We start from the raw sequence: 16,286 nt of genomic DNA, 5'->3' as shown, positions 1-16,286 counted from the left end.
ATCGGTAGGCGGGGCCTGAGCCGGCCCGGCTCTGCCACCGCTTCACCAACAACAGGACCCGGCCGACTTTTCTTATGGCTTGTCGTAGACGTATTTATCGTTCACATATCACCTCCTCCAGGAGCTGTCCGGGAACTCTCAGGCAAAGGTCCTCGAGGTTCCAGAGCCCCGGCCCTAACATCACCCTGGCCAAATGTTCTCAATGTCACGTGAAGACCCTGCCTGGACGTAGACTCCTAGGCCCCACCTCCAGACCTTCCGATTTAATATACCCGAGAGGTGGTTCAAAGTGTGAATTTTTTAAAATAAATTTATTTTATTTTATTTATTTAGTTTTGACTGCGTTGGGTCTTCTTTGCTGCACGCAGGCTTTCTCTAGTTGTGGTGTGTGTGGGGGCTATCCTTCGTTGCCGTGCGCGGGCTTCTCACTGCGGTGGCTTCTCTTCAGAGCACGAGCTCTAGGCGCACGGACTTCAGTAGTTGTGGCTCGCGGCCTCAGTAGTTGTGGCGCACGGGCTTAGTTGCTCCGCGGCATGTGGGATCTTCCTGGACCAGAGCTGGAGCCCGTGTCCCCTGCCTTGGCAGGAGGATTCTTAACCACTGCGCCACCAGGGAAGTCCCTCAAAGTGTGCATTTTTAACAAGTGTGCTCCCCAACCCCGAAATTGTTTCCATGCCGCCCGCTCCTCCCTACCCACTCACCCAGGCGGGGCGCACCTCGAGGGTGTAGTTTTACTCATTCAGTGTCCAGCGGTGCACGCTCAGCCAATGAATGATGGACGAATATGAATGAATGAACAAACGAGCGAATGAACAGCCCCACCCCTCTTCACAGCTCAGTCCGCAGCTCTACCGCCCCCACTTCTTCGGCCCATCCTTTCCCAATCTCCCCTCCTTTTACTCTCCTGATTCCGCGTGTCTTGTAGCCGCTAGTGCGTGCACCTGTCTCAAGGGGGCAGTAGAGCCATTGGTCAACAAACACTAAGCGCTTGTTGGGTGAGTCATCATCGCTGCCCTCTGTATACAGTCTAGGCTGGAAGAAGGAAGACAAAACCAGCATTTGCTGTATGATATGATGAATGCCATGATGCTCATGGTGGGGGCAGCTGGGGGCCAGGCTGGTGTCTGAGAAGTTTCCAGTGAACTTGCTGATCATTTTTCTCTCCACAGGACCACCATCGCATCGTCATCGTAGTCAATACTCTTGCGTTCGCTATGCTCCCTGCAGTGTCTATCATTAGTAGCCTCACTAAGGATTGGCCAAAGGGGAGATTAGATTTGTGGAATTTGTTTCAATTTCTTTCTTTCTTTCTTTTGTTTTTCTCTCAATATTTATGTATTTGGCTGCGCCGGGTCTTAGTTGCGGCACTCAGCATCTAGGATCTTTGTTGCAGCGTGCAGGATCTTCCTTGAGGCATGCGGGATCTTTAAGTTGCAGCAAGTGGGATCTATTTCCCCTACCAGGGATCGAACCGGGGTCCCCCTGCATTTGGAGCGCAGAGTCTTAGCCCCTGGACCACCAGGGAAGTCCCTATTTCAATTTCTTAATCCTTTTGTTTTCTTTCTTTCTGTCTGTCTTTCTCTTTTCTTTTCTTCCTTCCTTCCTTCCTTTCTTTCTTTCTTCTTTTTTTTTTAAACTTTTGAAAGAAAGATCTTTTCATCCTTCCATGCTCAGATGTCAGAAAGATCCTCTCTGATCTCTAAGCCAAGAACTGCCCCTCATCTAGAACACAGTATCCCATTTATCTTTTTGAGCCTGGAAGGGAGGAAAAACTTTTCCTCTGTCCTCTCAGGTTCAGTCTCTGGGGGAGTGTGAATTAAACTGACAAAAGACAGATTAACAAGAAAAAAGACCATTTTTAATAATGTATTTTTATTCATGTACCTACAGGAATTCACAGAAAAATGTGACTCCAAGAGGCAGTTAGAATGTGGGGCTTATATAGTATTATCTTAACAGGGGAGGGGATGGGTGGAGAGGGCACTTACCGGACAACAAACAACTTAGGAAAGATAAATAGGCTCTTACCTAGAGTAGATGGGAGATAAGATAGTTTTAAGACAATGCCTGTTTAGGTGATGCCAGCTTCTCCTCTCCAGTGATAAAAGTCAGTCTTGCCTGATTGTTTCCTGGGATTTATGACAACTGAATTGCTCTGAGTTCTTTTGGAAGGCTCTACTTTAGGCAGATGAGGCTTCTCAGGAACTCAAATGGCTTCTGCTCAAAATAATTTTTATGCCACAGAGGTGTATTCCGGACCCCTTCAAGCCCTTGTTTAGGAAAGTACGGGCTCTGAGGGCAGCAACCTCAGCTGGCTCCTCCTCTGCAAGGTCCCCGCATCTAACAGGGTGCCTGTAACACACATCCAAGGTGTGAAATGCAACCAGTGTACGGGTGTCTATTCTAGAGGTCAGCAGCCCTAGGTTCTCCTTCTAACTGTTCATAATAACAACGGTCCCATAGCTGGCATTTAATGGGCACTTTTAGTACACACTGAGCACTTGCCAACGGCTTTAAGCCTGTGGTCTGTGGCTTTAAGCCTTGAGCCGTTACAGATTTAAGTCAGAGCTTAAGACTTATTTGAGGAAAGAATGAATGATTGCCCCCATGGCCCCGTGACAAGCTGAGAACAGCGCCCTCGGGGTCCAGTGGGTAGGACTCGGTGCCCTCACTGCCGGGCGGGTCTGAGAACTAAGGTCGAGCAAGCTGCAGGGCTTGGGAAAAAGAATGAATGATCTAGTAGATGTTCTCACTGGAGATTTTTCAAGCATGGTTCTGAAATGGAGCAGGACTGTATGGTCTTTCCCCGCCATGTCCTCCACCTGCCTTTTGTCTGTAGAAAAACTTTAGCCAAAGAATAAGCGTGACCAGAGAAGTGAGAAAATACAGAAGAAAGGAAAACAGTCAAACAGGACAAAACAATAATAGTTTAGTCAGAAAGCAAAGTCAAGGAGCTTTAGTTCCTCCTCAAGGGCTATACATAGTATTCTGAGCCGTATCCTGGGAGCTGTCTTGTAGGTACTGAAATCCCCACCAGGTGGAAGAAAGTAACTCCATGATGACCAGACCGTAGCCATGACATAAGCTGCCACAACTCCGAGAATTGGCCTCAAAGAAATGGGAACAAACCGACCCTGGAACTGAAGATGAACTGTACTGAAAACAATCAAGATGATGCTGATCAGAGCACCGCACGACAGATTTCAAGATGACTGTCAGAGCTGACTGTGCTGTTTCTGCATGTAGCCCCCTCCCTCTGTCTATAAAAGCTCTTGCCCACTGGCTGTCAGTGGTGGGGAGTTGGCCTTTGGACAGGAGTCCGGCCTCACTCCCCGCCACCCGCCTCCCCTCACTGTCGGCAACTGAAATAAAGCAAACTTTCCTTTCCACCAACCTTGCCTCTTTATTGGCTTTTGAGCAGCGAGCAGCCAGACCCCACTTTCGGTTACAGTTGGACCCTGATATAATATGGCATTCACCCTAAAAAGCTAGACTTTGTTAAACTAAAAATGCCTGACTTGGACTATGAGTGAGAAATTCATCCAGCTGACCCTCTGGCTACATACTGCAGAACCAGGAGGAAGAAACGTGAAGTCTAAGAGCTCTCTGAAAAACAAAAAAGCAGCAAGAGGTTTCCAGATGCTTCTGTTACCCAAAAACTGGGTTCGCCTCCTGGTGGGTGGGGAGCCAAAAGACAACCAAGCCAAAAATTGAGAGAAGGAAGGATGTATTACTTGCAGAGTAAGGAGAACACCAGGGAGCTCTCCCAAAGCGGTGTCAATCCAAGCAGCAAAATTGCGGAAGGGGCTTGGGTGGTATATGCATATTCATGAAGGGGCTTGGGTGGTATGTGCATATTCATGAAGGGGCTTGGGTGGTATATGCATATTCATAAAGGGGCTTGAGCAGAGGAGAATTCAGCCTAGAATTGGGGCAGAGTTGTTGATTGAAATCACGAGGGTCAGAAAAGGTCGACATCATGAATCTTTAGGTTCCAGTAGATCCGGTGAAGAAAGTTTAGATTCTGCAAAACAGCTCAAGAAAGTGCTTCCGGCTAATCTTTACCACTGAAACAGAACTGGGAGTCTTTACAACTGATTTATTATCTTTGGTATTGTTACTTCTCTAGCCCAATAACAGTTTGTTCTTTCGTTCCCTTAAGATCGTTGTTACTGAGACCTGTTCAAGGGCAAGCATTGTGGCCAGGCTTAGATTACAAAATGACTTAGGCCTGAAAGGGCTTCTCTCATGTCAAGAAAGCCATGCCTGGTTCTCTTTCTCCCACCTGCTACCCAACCTGCTTACACTTCCACAACCAGAAGGGCCTCACTAAAAACATGGCAGTCATTGGCTGGTCACTGTCTCCATGTGCGTTGGAATTTGTGTCTCTCATTTACTGCTCCCTGCCTAGACTAGGGTGCCGGGCATGCAGTAGGCTCTCCATTAACATGTGTGGACATGTGCTCTCTTTGGCAGCACATATACTAAAATAGGAAGGATACAGAGAAGATTAGCATGGCCCTCGCGCAAGGATGACACTCAAATTCTTGAAGCGTTCCATATTCAAAAAACAAGACAACAGCAAAAAAAAAAAAAAAAAAAAAAGTTGTGTGGAATGAATGAATTCCAACCCTGGATTTTCAATTCTAAGAACTCCAGAAAACTGAGGTCTCCCCACGAGGACCCTCAGAAGCTCTGCATTAGGTAGCAACCGGCGGTGGCAACTGAGAGCATCCTAAAAAAGGACCCAAAGTGGGCTGCAGGCTTGCAACGCGCGGGGACTTGGGGTAACTAGTCAAAGCCCGAGCCCGCGCGGGATCCTGCCCTCCCTCCCCACCCGGTAGCCTGCCCCAACTTCCGGGCCGAGTCCAGAATGATTCCGCGACTCCCTCCTGTTTGCACGCGGCTCACAGCACTCAAAAGGCATATTTTTCAAAGCCAGTTACAGTTGTAAAACCAACCCATAACGTGGGGGAGGGAAAAGGAAACCGGCACCTGTGGCCCGTACGGGGATCGAACCCGCGACCTTGGCGTTATTAGCACCACGCTCTAACCAACTGAGCTAACCGGCCACTGAGCGCACCCGCGCCGCCGACATACCTATGAGATTTCTCCGCCTGCTCCAGGCCGTGAGCTGGCCAAGCGCCTCTAGGCGGAGTCAGCCGTGCTGACTCCCAGCCGGCTCCCGCGGAGGGCTGTTGTCATCCCCATTGGCCAGATGAAACAACTGAGACCCGGGGCCTTTAAGGAGAAGGGAAGTGACTTCTTACAGCGAATCGGAGGCTTTCGCAGGGGAAATGCAAGCTGATCTTAAAACTTAACTCGGGAGCAGGATTTTCCAATATTGCAACTCGGTGCAATTTTTATTCATCTCTGAGAATCCTTGCGGCATGGAAACTTCGTGTATCAAGAGCATTTGGCGAGGCTAAATACAGCTTGGAAAATGCAGAAAACCAGATAAAGGACAAAAGAACCACCGAATTCCCCACCGCCCCGAAACAACGGCTACTGGAGACTTGGCATCCTTCTGGCCAATCTTTTTTCACTGTACGGTGTATTAAAAAAAAATTTATATATATATATATATATGATTCAATTCAACCTTGTTAAAAAGAATATAATTTTTTTTTTTGCGGTACGCGGGCTTCTCACTGTCGTGTCGGACTCTCCCGTTGCGGAGCACAGGCTCCGGACGCGCAGGCTCAGCGGCCATGGCTCACGGGTCCAGCCGCTCCGCGGCATGTGGGATCTTCCCGGGACGGGGAACGAACCCGTGTGCCCTTCATCGGCAGGTGGACTCGCAACCACTGCGCCACCAGGGAAACCCTGAGAATATAATTTTTATGTTGCTTTTTGTACTTAATATTCTATTATAAGCATGTCGTTCAGTAATTGAAAATGTCATTTTAAATGGTTCCTCAGTGTTTCTTCAAGTAGGTAAGGCATAGTTCTTCCTTCCCCCTCCTTCTGGAATGTCTGGAAATTGTTGTCATTTTGTCCTCTCTTGCTATACAGCACATGAATAAATCATAAAATAGGGGCAGAATGGGCAATATGACAGCCACTGCAAAGGGATAGGGTCTGTATGCAAAAAAAAAAAGGAGAAAAAATGCTGGAAAGACAAAACTCAAAGATGTCCATTCCCCCACCTGTATGTCCCAGGGGTCTCTTGGTCTCTGAGAGGCCCTAGCCGCCTGTGCTGCTGGGGCAGACGCTCCAGAAGTACAGGAGAGAAACACCAGCTTTTCACACTGTCCACGGCTCTGGTCTGATTACTCCAAAAAACTGTAACCATCTCCCACGGCAGATGTCTCATCAAGGTTCCCTGTTGCGAGCAGCAGAAGCAGACTCTAGCTAATCTTAACAGAAGAGATTTAACTGAAAAGATGTGAAGTAGCTCACCCCACCACCAGGAAGGCTGGAGAACCAAGTGCGGACAAAGAGCCACTCGGTCAAAACATACTCATTCACCCTGGCAATGCCCTAACCCCAGGGAATCAGCTGTGAGCAAAACAGGCCGAATCCTGTCCTCACGGAGCTCAGTTTAGCAAAGACAGGTGTTAGAGTGAGTGGAGAGGTTTAGGTGCTGTGCTGTAAGTAAACTGTGCTGGTGGTGGAGGGTTGAGCAGGTTCCTGGAGACTGGGACACTTGACTAGGACAGATAAATGTAGGCCAAGGCGGTAGAGTGAGCTGCCCGTGACGGCAGCCATCCTGTCCATTTTGCTTACAGCTGAATGCCCAGAGCCTAGCACTCTGTCTGCAATAATATGTGTTTAATAAATAGGAATCAGGTTGTTACCGAACCAAACTTGGGTCCCCTCGCCCCTTCACTGTAAAGCCCATCTACTGACCCCCAGTTGTGGTGAAGGAAAGTGCAGCGTTTATTGTAGGGCACCAAGCAAGGAATTCAGGAGTGTGAGTGCTCAAAATACCCCAACTCCCCGATGGGTTTCAGCAAAGCATTTTTAAAGGCCAGGTGAGGGGCTGGAGCAGAAGATATGGGGGAGGGGTCTGTTCCGAGAAGGCCCCATAGGGTTGTGCTCAGTTACAAAATGGATGAAATAGCTAATTCCAAAATTATCTTACACTTTAAAGCAAGGTCAGATAGGGACTTCCCCTGGTGGTCCAGTGGTTAAGACTTCACCGTCCAGTGCAGTGGGTGCAGGTTCAGGGAGCTAAGATCCCACATGCCTTGGGGCCAAAAAGCAAAACATAAAACAAAAGCAATATTGTAACAAATTCAATAAAGACTTTTAAAATGGTCCACATCAAAAACAACAACAAAAAAGCAAGTCAGATAAAGTTATTTTATTCTGTTCACACCTTCCCCTTCTGGCCCAGCCCCGATAGGGTTGCCAGATTTAGCAACTAATTTAGCATAGTAAGTATGTCCCATGCAATATTTGGGACATACTTGTTAGTTGTTGATCAGGAATTCAACTTCAACTGGGCATCCTGTACCGTATCTGTCCATCCCGCAGCCACAGTAACAGCCGTTTGAAAGTCCCCACCTAACCAGCTCCTTTCCCCCACTCCCTCTGCCACCATCACCCTCCTTCCTGGTGTTCCAGCCGCGTGTCCTGAGTAGGCGGGGCGCTCCTGGCCAAGTCTATATTCCAAGGCCAAGACCCGAGGTTGGGGAGACACAGTGACTGAATATAGACGGCAGGGGGCACCCTAGATCTACGTAGTCAGCTCCGCACCTGGGCGCCCGGGCTCCTCGGAGCCCGGTGCTGACGGAGGGCTGGGCCTTTACCCACCGCTATTCTCCAAAAGTCTCTGAACTCGTCCAGCTATTCTCACTCCACCTTACAGGACTTCCAAGACAAACAAGCCCCAATTTTCATTCTTTGAGTTAGGAAAACGCAAACATACATGATCAGAATTAAACGGTATTGAGTATTATTACTCGGGTTTTTAAATGTCCGAGGGTGGGACTTTGGCTCATGCCGCTACCTTGGATTTTAAATAGTCATTTGCTTTAAATTCAACTTATAAAACTTGTCATTCTGCTTATAAGTTGGATCCTTTGGTATGAAAATAAAGGCACACTGTAGTCGTTTCCTAGAGCTACTATAGTAAAATACCACGAACTGGGTGACTTAAACAACAGAATTATACTCTCACAGTTTTGGAGGCCAGAAGTCCAAGATCAAGGTGTCCTTGGGGTTGGTTCCTTCTGAAGGCTCTGAGGAAGAATCTGGTCCATGCCCCTTCCCCAGCTTCTGGTGGTTTGCTGGCTATCTTTGATGTCCCTCCGCTTGTAGAAGCATCAGTCTGATCTCTGCCTCCATTCATGGATCCCAACTTCCTACAACAGTGCCAGGCACGTAGGACGTATTCAATAAGTATTTGTTGAATGAATGTTAAATTCATTGTGCTGAGCATCCCACGGGACTTTTCAAGTTGGAAATATGTCCTTTCATCCTGGCAACATTTCTGATGAAGAATGTTCCTGAAGGAGATTTGACCATCTCCTTCACTTCATATGCTCTCTTTTCTTTTTCTGGAACACCATTCTTCAGAGGTCAGACCTTCTGGGTTGATTCTCTAATTTTCTTCTCTCTTTTGTCTGTCTCCTGGACAATTTCCTTGAATTTTTTTTCAACCTTCTTTTTACATTTTTATTTTGACTCGGGGCCCTGGTACACACAGACAAGGAGAAAGCAAAACACTTTCATTATTGAAGCTCACTTCTTGCCAGTTGATTCTGGAAAAAAAGGAAAGGAAGGGGGGGAAGAGAAATGAAATGCTTCATTGTACAATATGTACTATGTCAAAGCTGTTATACAATACAAAAGAAAAATAGACAAAAAATAGAAGGGTTTTTCAGATGTTGCTTCTAATTTGCTACAACAAATCAGTTGGTTCCGGGGACTTTAAAAAATGCACTTCTGGGACTTCCCTGGTGGCACAGTGGTTAGGAACCCACCTGCCAATGCAGGGGACACCAGTTCAATCCCTGGTTTGGGAAGATCCCACACCCTGTGGAGCAACTAAGCCCGTGCGCCACAACTACTAAACCAGCGTGCTGCAACTACTGAATCCCGCACGCCTAGAGCCCATGCCCCGCAATAAGAGAAGCCACCGCAATGAGAAGCCCGTGCACCACAACGAAGAGTAGCCCCTGCTCGCCGCAACTAGAGAAAGCCCCCGTGCAGCAATGGCCAACGCAGCCAAAAAAAAAAAAGGATAAATAAAATAAATTAATTTAAAAAAATGTACTTCCTTAGAGTATGTACAGTCATTGCAAAGCTTTTACAAAGGTCTCTTTTAGACACGAGAGACAGCTATAGAGGCACAGGGAGCTGGAAGCTGAAGACTCGGGTCAGAGCCCCGGGTGGCCACCAGCAAGTGGGTGAGCTTGGCAAAGCCCTTCCCCTCTCTGGGTCCCCAACAACAGGCCACATGGCTTCTACACCCTGTCAGTCTGCCTGTTTCATTCTTCCCTATCAATGATTAAGGTTTGTCCTAGATGCTCAATAATCAGTGAAAATCCCCTTGCCCCTGTCATAGCGGAATGACAGAGCACGTGACAGTTGATGATGTTTCTTGATTAGTCAACAACATCTATTGAACATTTGCTCTGTGCCAGGCCTGTGTTAGACTTGCTGTCGAATCTGGCCTCTGTACACCGACACCAAATTAAACCTCGTAGACAGAGTTTTGGGTGAAGTAGAAAAGAATAGCTTTATTGCTTTGCCAGGCAAAGGGAGCCACAGTAGGCTAATGCCCTCAAAACTGTGTGTCCCAACCTGGAGAGGGTAGTTTTCTAGTAACGGTTCACAGAGGGCGTGATCAGCTAGTGGACAATCTTCTGATTGGTTGGTGGTGAGGTAAGTGGGTGTCGGCATCATCAACCTTCTGGTTCCAACTGGTGCTTGCGGGCAGCCGACAGTTAACTTCCCGGCTGGTGGGGGCTTCAGTATCTGCAAAACGGCTCAAGATATTGTTTTGTTTTTGTTTTGCGGTACGCGGGCCTCTCACTGTTGTGGCCTCTCCCATTGCGGAGCACAGGCTCCGGACGCGCAGGCTCAGCGGCCATGGCTCACGGGCCCAGCCGCTCTGCGGCATGTGGGATCTTCCTGGACCGGGGCACGAACCCGTGTCCCCTGCATCGGCAGGTGGACTCTCAACCACTCTGCCACCAGGGAAGCCCAAGATATTGTTATGTGTGTCCCTTGAGGGGGAACCAGGACTCCGCCCCAAGGCTGCACTATTGTTTCTTTTTTTTAATTTATTTTTTATTGAAGTATAGTTGAATTACAATGTTGTGTTAATTACTGCTGTACAGCAAAGTGACTCAGTTATACACATATACACATTCTTTTTCATATTCTTTTCCATTATGGTTTATCACAGGATATTGAACACAGTACCCTGTGCTGTACAGTAGGACCTTGTTTATCCATCCTATATGTACCGGTTTGCATCTGCTAGTCCCAAACTCCCAGACCACCCCGCACCTCTCTGAGTCCCCTCCCTTCCCGATTAGCAACTGTTTGAACCTCCCCTTTGTAATTCAGGGAAGGTCGTGGAGGCTGAATGAAGTGTATTTCCTGCAAACAAGAAATGGGGTACACAGAAAGACTTTTGTGCCCTGGAGCCCCACAGGGTCCTAGTCAGTTTCAGACTCTGGGCAAAAATCAAACAGTATTGTATAGTGCACCACGGACATGGTATTTAATCTTCACCACCACTGTTTGGAGACTGTATTTTTATCCTCATTGTACATGAAATGAGGAAACAGTGGTCCTGTAACTTGGCTGGGGTCACCCAGTGCGATCCTCACTCCCCTAGCACTTTAAGAACTTTTTTTTTTCTTTGGCTTCACCCTGCAACATGCAGAACTTCCCTGCCCAGGGATAGAACCCGTGCCCCAGCAGTGGAAGGACTGAGCCTTAACCATTGTACCACCAGGGAAGTCCGCATTTTAAGAACTTTTCTATTCTCCTTGTAGGAAAACTTTTCTTGCGTTAAAAAAAAAAAAAATCTATTGTTCCATGTGCCTTTTTGTAAGAAAAGTGCATAGATGTCTCTCTAGCCTGACATTGGGCCTCTTTTGCATCCACACTAGACCACAATCTCATTCATAGTGTTTGGTTAACCACGATTCTTCGTGTTAATTTGAATGTCTAATGTTCTCCTTGCTCTTATTTCATATTCCTGCTCATGCTTAGTTTCCTCTGAGATACATTTATTATTATTATTACTATTATTTTGGCTGTGTGGCGTGGCTTGGGGGATCTCAGTTCCCCAACCAGGGATTGAACCCGGGCCTCATCAGTGAAAGCTCAGAATCCTAACCAGTAGGCCACCAGGGAACCCCCTATTATTTTCTAAAATGAATCTAATTTCTAATATCTGTAGGTAGATTTGCATTTTACCCACCTTACCAAGGTTAACATGTTTGAAATTTCTGTCCTTCCTAATTTCTCTTTCTAACTTCTGCCCATTTCCTGGTTTGAACGTAATTAAGATGCTCAGCAGAAACAGATTGTCTGCTAAACATAGCCTAATGGCTGAATCTCTTGACATTGGGAATTAGCGAAAAGCTAATGCTAGGATACAGGATGAACTGTCTGAGGAACAGTTTTAGAATGAGTCAAAAGTGCAAGTGGCTATAATTAGGTAGTGTTCAGGCAGAGTTTTAAAAGCAGAGCTCCTAGGATGCAGGCTGGCTCCATTTCACAAGCATCTTTTGAGCACGTAATATATGCCTGGCTGCTGGCACTGTGTGCGCTGGGCCGGCAAGGGGCTCAGGGCGGGGCCCTCCCTGGAGGAGCTCACAGCCTGTTATTTCTCATCTGCCACTTTCTTTTGTCATTTAGGGCATGAGTGGTCTAAGGAAGCAGGTTAACCAGGCCACACAGCTGAAACCCGAGGAGGCTGACCCCTCTGTCTATAAACTATAGGGAGAGACCTTCTTCAGCAATTGCTTTTCGAAGTAACATTTCCTAGTCTATTTAGAATTAAAGAAAGAATAAGGCTGGGAATTCCTTGGTGGTCCAGGGATTAGGACTCAGCGCTTTCACTGCCGTGGCCCAGGTTCAATCCCTGGTCGAGGAACTAAGATCTCGCAAGCCACTCAGTGCGGGGGGGGGAAAAAAAAAAAAGTGCAGCAGCAGCATCACCTGGGATTCTGTTAGAGACGGGAAATTTCAAACCCCACCCCAGAATGACAGACTCAGAAGCTTTGGGTGTGGGGCCCTGCAGAATCCAGAGTCACCTGAAGGCAGGTGATTTCGGTGCAGGCTAAAGATTGAAAACCACTGCTCTGGGCAAAATCTCGCACCAATTCCCTTTCTGTCTTCCTGCTAAGGTCCCTGTTTGTATCCTTTGATCTTCCATTCCGGAGGCCCTTCCACGCTCCCTCTCCCAGGGCCTCCAGGTACGAAGTGCAGGTTGTGGACCAGGGTGCAGTCTGCGTGGCTCTTGAGGGCTGAAGTCCACTAGCCCCTGCTCACCTGGGGAGGCACACCAACGCTGCGTCTACTTACAGGGGGTGCCTTGCTCTAACGCCTCCTCAGGATCAGGACCCACCTGGTCTTCTTTAGGATTTCACTACTACTTGTCCACAGTGAAGGTGAACAGAAAATGCACATTGGAATCGATGAGGCAGGGGCTCACCTGCTAACTGCATTCGCCTGTTTAACAAGTATTCAATGAATATCCAGAAACTGGCTCTGCCTCCAGAAGAGATGAAAGACAGGTGGGTGGGCTGCCCAAGGAGCTTAGAACCTACCTGGGTGGCAGAAAGGAACATGAAAGAGACAGTGAGAGAAAGATAAATGTGACTTAAAGACAAGTCCCCACATAAGGGGAAAGACCACAAGGAGGTAAGAAGAGAGAAGTCAAATTCCAGTGATCTGGAGAGATTAGATGTGGCTTTTCAGAGCCAACAAAGACAGTACCATCAACAATAATAATACCAGCAATAACCACCCTTTGTTTTTTTCAATTTACTTGATAAAATTCACATAACATACCATTCTAACTATTTGATATGTACAATTCAGCGGCTTTTAGTAGACTTACAAAGTTGTGCAACTATCACCACTATCTAATTCCAGAACATTGTCAACACCACAAAAAGAAACCCCGTACCTGTTAGCATTCACACCCATTCCCCCAGCCCCTGGCAGCCATTAATCTACTTTCTGTCTCTATGGATTTGTCTAGTCTGGGAATATCCTGTAAATGAAATCATACAATAGGGTGGCCTTTAGTGTCTGGCTTCTTTCACTCAGCATCATGTTTTTGAGACTGATTAATGGGTTTAGGGTTTCATTTTGGGGTGATGAAAGTGTTTTGGAGCTAGATAAAGGTGATCGTTCCACAACATTGTGGATGTACTAAATGTCACACTTTAAAATGGTTGATTCTACATTATGTGAATTTTGACTCACATTTTTTTTTATAATTTTTATTTTTATTTATTTATTTTTTTGCTGTGTTGGGTCTTCGTTGCTGCACGCAGGCTTTCTCTAGTTGCGGCGAGCGGGGGCTACTCTTTGTTGCGGTGCATGGGCTTCTCATTCTGGTGGCTTCCCTTGTTGCGGAGCACGGGCCCTAGGCACGCGAGCTTCAGTAGTTGTGGCACACGGGCTCAGTAGTTGTGGCTTGCTGGCTCCAGAGCACAAGCTCAGTAGTTGTGGAGCACAGCTTAGTTGCTCCACAGCATGTGGGATCTTCCCGGACCAGGGATTGAACCCGTGTGCCCTGCATTGGCGGGCAGATTCTTATCCACTGCGCCACCAGGGAAGCCCTTGACTCACAAGAAGTAAAAAAAAAAAAAAATCAAGGTAGATATGCATTGACTCAGCAGCTCCACTTTAGGAATTTCTCCTATGGGTACACGTAAACGTATAGGAAATGATGCATATTCAGAGCTGGTCACTGCAGCAGTGTTTGAAAGATCAGGCTATTAAAAACAACCTAGGGCTTCCCTGGTGGCGCAGTGGTTAAGAATCTGCCTGCCAATGCAGGGGATACGGGTTCGAGCCCTGGTCAGGGAGGATCCCACATGCCACGGAGCAGCTAAGCCAGCGAGCCACAACTACTGAGCCTGGATGCCACATCTACTGAAGCCCGTGCGCCTAGAGCCCATGCTCCGCAACCAGAGAAGCCACTGCAATGAGAAGCCCGTGCACCACAAGGAAGAGTAGCCCCCATTGTCCGCAACTAGACAAAGCCCGCGCGCAGCAACAAAGACCCAACACAGCCAAAGATAAATAAAATTTAAATTAATAAATTTTAAAAAAAGAAGCAATCTAGATGACCATCAGTAGGGGACAAGTTAAATAAGGGATGGTACAACCATGAACTAGTATAGCCATTAAATAAAATAATAAAGCTCTTTGGGTACTGGTAGGGGAAAATCTCCAAGTTAAAGGGTCAAGTAAAAAATACAAAACAGAGCAGAGTCTATACTATGCTACCGTTGGTGTAAGAAAAAGGGAATAAAAGATCTCATATAACATGAGATCTTTGGGGAGATCTACCCTATGGGGAGAGGAACTTCGGACAGAGGGGTGGGAGGGAGGATTTCCACTTTGTTGGCTCTGTTTTTGTTATTTTTGAATCTTGAATCATGTGAATGTATTACCTATTTTATATTAATATATTAAAGTTAGTGGATGTTCAATAGTAAGATGAGAACAATACCTGCAAAGAACAGGTATCAACTGACAATTATTTAGTGTGTCCCAGCCCAGTTAAAGCTCAAGGCTGTTGTCCAGGCATTAGGTCCCAAATTGCTAAATTCTCAGGACCGCTGCGGTGAGCGATCCCGGGGAAGGCCGTCTACACAATAATTTAGGCAGGGAACTGCCTGAAGCTACCGGGGATTGCTTAGCAACTAGAGGGAGGAGGCGGGCCGCAGTGCGCACGCGTACACGTAGGCCTGGCGGGCGCGGACAGGGCGTTTTGCGCACGCGCGGGCTAAGGCCTCGAGGAGTTCAGGGCCAGACGGTTGCTAGGGTGACAGGAATACAACATGGCGGCCGGATCCTAACGCTCTCCATCTAGGGACCACCGTGGAGGTCCTAGTTCGGGACCCTGCCTCAAAGGAGTGGAAGCCAAGGGCCACCCTTTCTGTCCCTTTCTTCTCCTTCCACTATCGGCCAGGGGTTGTCGCCGGCTTCCGCATCCATGATGAAGAGTTGAGTGGGGCTGGGGAGGGGCGGGACGAGAGGGAGAGTGGCGGCGGGACGGGGGCCGGCTTCCGCAGCCTCTCAGAGGGCGGTGGGAGGCACCGAGGGTGGGGACCCCAAACCTCCCTGGGCTGTTCGAAACCCCAGCCTGCTGGGGTAGCCCGAGGGGTTCGGGGCTGCTCTGGGGGCCGTGAGGGGTCCCACAGCGCCGACCCGAGTCCAGATGAGACTTATTTTGGTGCGAGGTTATGTTAGAGTCTGGGGAGATGACTGAAAAAAAAAATTTTTTTTTAATTTTTTAAAAGGCTGGATTGAACCCGAGATTCTTTTCTTGAACTTTCGGCAGTAATGTAGTGAGCGGTTACTGTGTGGCTACCTGCCTTTTATTGACATTGGTTTAGTGGACAATTGAGAGGAAAGCTGGGCTGTGTATATTTTCTTTTATTATTATTTTTGGGTCAAGCAGTAGTGTTTTTATCGGAACTTCCTTATAGAAATTTTGAAACAACTCTTTAGTGAAAGAGTGTACTGGGAAGTTGTGAAGTGAGGTAGGGGTAAGACATTTACCTGTGCTTCGATTTGTGGATTATGGACAATCCATGTGTAACAACTAGAACGGTCTTCTTTTTTTTTTACATTACTTTACAGATATAATTGTCATTTACGCTTGTGAGCCAGAGGTGCAGAAAAATTCCGACCCCTCTTGCTGTGAAAAGATTAAATTATGTTAGGTGTAGTTATAATGTTTAATTTGCATTGTATTCTAATTGTCAGTTGGTAGTTGGTATATGGCATATACCAACATAAAGTGTGGACTTATATACACATATTTTTTACGGTATTCCTTTTTTCCTTCCCAACTATTTATTTTGAAAAATTTCGAATCTACAGAAAAGTTGCAAGAAGAGTACACTGCATATTCATACACCCTTCACCTAGGTGCACCATTTTGCCTTATGTTTGTGTGCCATCTCACTTGTGCTCTGGCATTTTCTTTCTCTCTGTCTCTCTCAATTATGTATTTATTTTCGCGGAACCTTTTGAGAGTAGTTGTAGATGTCATTACATTTCACCACTAATAATTCAGCAAGTATCCCCTAAGAAGAAGAACATTCTCCTACATAATCACA

At 47.1% G+C, this 16,286-nt stretch overlaps 2 non-coding genes across 2 annotated transcripts; one reads left to right on the top strand and one right to left on the bottom strand.

The window, feature by feature from the left end:
* The first annotated feature begins 4,460 nt into the window (after window positions 1-4,460).
* On the top strand, window positions 4,461-4,567 carry LOC115802956 (U6 spliceosomal RNA). The gene has a single exon (XR_004023544.1). It is a non-coding gene; the product is annotated as a U6 spliceosomal RNA (small nuclear RNA).
* A 431-nt stretch (window positions 4,568-4,998) lies between these two features.
* TRNAI-AAU (transfer RNA isoleucine (anticodon AAU)) lies at window positions 4,999-5,072 on the bottom strand. The gene has a single exon. It is a non-coding gene; the product is annotated as a tRNA-Ile (tRNA).
* Between the last annotated feature and the right edge of the window lie 11,214 nt (window positions 5,073-16,286).

This window comes from Delphinapterus leucas, chromosome 2 (genome assembly GCF_059928025.1).
Source record: "Delphinapterus leucas isolate spDelLeu-1000000601 "Yukka" chromosome 2, BTC_Dleu_Yukka2, whole genome shotgun sequence".
Classification (NCBI taxonomy): domain Eukaryota; kingdom Metazoa; phylum Chordata; class Mammalia; order Artiodactyla; family Monodontidae; genus Delphinapterus; species Delphinapterus leucas.
Note: the sequence above shows the minus strand (reverse complement) of the source record. Positions and strands in the feature narration are given on the sequence as shown.